This window comes from Gossypium hirsutum, chromosome D07 (genome assembly GCF_007990345.1).
Source record: "Gossypium hirsutum isolate 1008001.06 chromosome D07, Gossypium_hirsutum_v2.1, whole genome shotgun sequence".
NCBI lineage: Eukaryota > Viridiplantae > Streptophyta > Magnoliopsida > Malvales > Malvaceae > Gossypium > Gossypium hirsutum.
Window position 1 is genome coordinate 55,878,377 of NC_053443.1, and position 3,706 is coordinate 55,882,082.

At 34.2% G+C, this 3,706-nt stretch overlaps 1 long non-coding RNA gene across 3 annotated transcripts; it reads left to right on the forward strand.

Moving 5' to 3' along the window:
• Nucleotides 1–628: 628 nt before the first annotated feature.
• LOC107936713 (uncharacterized) lies at nucleotides 629–2,959 on the forward strand. 3 transcript variants are annotated; one of them, XR_001694479.2, is made up of 3 exons: nucleotides 697–1,086; nucleotides 1,916–2,462; nucleotides 2,718–2,959. It is a non-coding gene; the product is annotated as an uncharacterized lncRNA (long non-coding RNA). The 3 variants fall into 3 exon arrangements; XR_005916418.1 differs by having other exon boundaries at nucleotides 708–1,086; nucleotides 1,696–2,462; XR_005916417.1 differs by having other exon boundaries at nucleotides 629–2,462.
• Nucleotides 2,960–3,706: the final 747 nt, after the last annotated feature.

Genomic DNA, 3,706 nt, shown 5'->3' on the forward strand with positions numbered 1-3,706 from the left:
AAAATCCATTTCCCACCAAAATTTTACTCTCCCATTTACTTTTTCTCAAAATTTTACTCTGAAAAACCCTCAAAACCTTTTATTTTCCCCCAAAATTTTTACTCCCTCCCACTTTTCTCCTAAAACTTTTATTCTCTTCCCATCCCATCTCCCATCTACCCCAAACCCTCCCCCATCCAATTTTTTATTTTAATATTTTCCCTCCAAAATTTTACTCCCCCTATTTACTTTCCCTCAAACTTTTATTCCCCAAAACTTTTTATTTTCCCCCTAAACTTTTACTTCTCACCCTTTACTCTCAAAGAAAAAATCAAAATTATCCAAAAAAAATCACTAAGCATAAATAGTAATAGTTTTATTTATATCTACTATTTATTATTAAATTAAATTTCACATTTTATATTATTTATATTATTGAATTGTTTAGTCATATTGAATATTTATATTAAAATTGAATTATTAATTATGCCATAAAATATTCATGTTAAAATTTTATATTGGTATCAATTTCACATTTTATTTTTAAAATAAATTTTATTAAAAAAATTATATTTTTACATTTAGGGTCTGTTTGATTGGCGAAATTGATTTTCCGGAATATCATTTCTAATTTTTTCAGCGTTTGATTGGCGGAAAACATTTTCTATTTGGAAAATGAACTACAAAACACGGGAAAATGTCCCATTTTTATGTAAAACGTCTTATAGATTTTAATTCTGTAAGACATTTTCCATTCATTTTCTTGGGTCAGCCTCTCATTTCCTTCTCATTTCATTTCCTCCATCGATTCTTATCCAAACCCACTTCCCAAAATCAACCGGGCATTGTTGCTGTCTATCCTCTCTTTGCTCATCACCGTTAACGCTGCAGCGACCGCCGGATGGTTGCTCTTCCAAAACCCATACCACACTTCTTGTTGAGACTTACCATCAACACCGGAGGCTCAGGGCTTTAATTGAAAAGTCGAAGAAGGAGGGCTCTTGCCCTATGCAAATACTTGGAGATGATGGAGATTGGACCAAAAATGATTTCTAGGCTGCAGTTAAATTTCTCAGGCATGCCTTCAGATCCAATGAAATCCTCCAGGTTCCTTTCTTTTTGCTCTTTCTCTGTGTTTTAATAATTTTGTGATCTTAAAGTTCAAATTTTTACTAAATTTGGAAGTTGGGTTTTAAGGATGTAATGATGTATTATGATGCTTAATGAAAATGGGACCTTGTTTGGTCTCTGAGAAAGGATGGAAAAAGGAAAAGTTTGGTTAGAAAATGGATGGGAAAATACAGTGAATTTAGTCTTTACAGTTCAGATTTTTACTACATACGAAAGTTGGGTTATAAGTATATAATGATTTATTATTATGCTTTATCTGAACTGAATGAAAAGGAAAGTTTGTTTGGTCTCTGAGAAAGGAATGGAAAATGAGAAATTTGGGTTAAAAAATGGATGGGAAAATATAGGAAATACAGATAGTCATTAAAGTTCAGATTTTTATTGAGTTTTGAAGTTGGGTTCTATGGTTGTAATGATTATTTTGATGCTTTATTTGAACCGAATAGAAATGGCACTCTGTTTGGTCACTGAGAAAGGGATAGAAAATGGATAGGAAAATACAGAATATTGCAAAACATGGGATGTTTTCTAGTTTTTCTATTCGACTATTCTTTGATTTTTTAATGGTTATGCATCTGTGAACAGGTTTTTCGTATGTGGAAGAACATAGATAAATCAAGAATCAATGAATTGAACTATGAAAAGATCATAGGATTGTTATGTGTTGCTGTTACGAGCATTTTTTGTTTATACATTTTGAATTGGCTCAAGTTTTCTTATACTTCTTTCTTATGCTTATTGATTTGTAATTTCAATGATTGTTTTCTGACCTTGATTGATTGATTCTGGTGTGAATTCCAACCAGCTTCAGTCTCAGGTTGCTTCTTGTACTATCACATATTGATAGGGAATTATTGTCTATAACAAGTTGCTTCTTCAGCTTCAGCTTCAGTCTCAGGTTGCTTCTTCAATTTAATGGTTAAGAATAAGGATGCATAGGCTTTAACAGGTTGGTTTGTGCTGCGATTGTGTGCCCAAAGAAAAAGGAAAACCCAGATACCTGCTTGAAGTTTTGCATTGTTTTGGAGAGTGATTATTGATTCAAGAGAGAGAACCATTACATGATAAGGTTATTCTCGAAAAGGTTTGATGATAAAAGATTCCAGGCCATAATGGCCATTTGATTTTTCAGGTTAAACCCGTCTGTAATAGACACTGAAGCATTTTAGAGGTGAAAATATTTTTATATAGTATGCCAGGAAAATTTCCTGTCCCTTTCAGCTCATCCTTGACATGTAATTGTACTCTTTAGTATAGGTCGGAAAAATGTTTGAAGTGGTTCAAGCAGATAAGGACGAGAAGACCTGCACTGAATGTGTTGATCTAAAATGCAACTCACCAAAAGATTCAGGGTAATGACTGACACCTATTCTGTACTTTGAAGCTGAAATGTAATGGTAGCAAACTATATGCTTGTGCATGCCACCTCACTGGTGCATCGCGGTGTAGTAAAACTGGCTGCATCATTTTTAGGAGATTTATGTTGTTTTATCATTTGCTTTTGGACTATTTTTTATATTCTTACTCATCTAACCATAAATAACTAGTGTTTTTGAGAACTTGAAACATCAAACTGGTATTATTGACTTGGAATCATCCTCTTGCAGGTGTTTTGAGGCTTCAACTATGACATTCTCCAACGAAGATCAAGTTTTGCTCGTGGTCAAGGAAACTCTAGTTGTCAATGCTGGTATCTGTGTAGCTAGTCCAGGTCCCGTAACCAAGGATGCTAACTCTGGTTCAACTATAATTCAGGCCGGCCTCAACCAACACTCCGGATCAATTTCTGTTTCATCCAATGTTTTTAACTCTGTACTACTAATTATGCATTTGGATAATATTGTAATCACTGAATTTTGTCCGAGAATAACTTTCGTTTTAAAAATATTTTTTTTTAAATTTAAATTATTTTTGCATTTCGACCCCTAAACTTTTCTAAAATTTCATTTTCACCACTAAAATTTTTTAAAATTATAATTCAACCCCTAAACTTTTTAAAATTACATTTTGATCCCTAAACTTTCTAAAAATTACATTTTAACCCTTAAACTTTCTCAAAATTACACTTTTGCCACAAAATTTTGCTGCATTTACGATTTGGTCCCTCTGGCAGCAATCAGCCCAACTTGCGCCTGCAACGGCGGCGACCGGCCTACCTCTCCCTAGCCACCTGCAACCTGCAAAAAAGGAGAAGAAAAATCAGTTTAAAAGGGGTTTTAAACCCCCCAAAAAAAGGGGAAGAAGGGAGTAAGCAAAAAAAAAAGAAAAAAAACAAATTTTGAGCAAAAAAAAAGAAAGAAAAAAAATAGCAGCAAAAACACTAAAAAAAAACAGCAGTCACACCACCACCGTCGTTTCCCCATCTCCCATTGCCAAAGAAAAGCAAATCAAGCCAAAAAAAATCAAAATCAAAAACCCCCCACGAAAAAAAGAGAAAAAAAAGCTTTGGAAATAAGAGAAAAGGGGAGAGAAAGGAGAAAGGAGGAGAAGAGGAGAGCTTCCGTGCGCCACCGTCGACCACCGCACCAGGTTGAGGGGAGTGCCGTTGGGGGTTGAACGAAGAAGAAAAAAGAAAAAAGAAAAAAGAGGAAGAAGA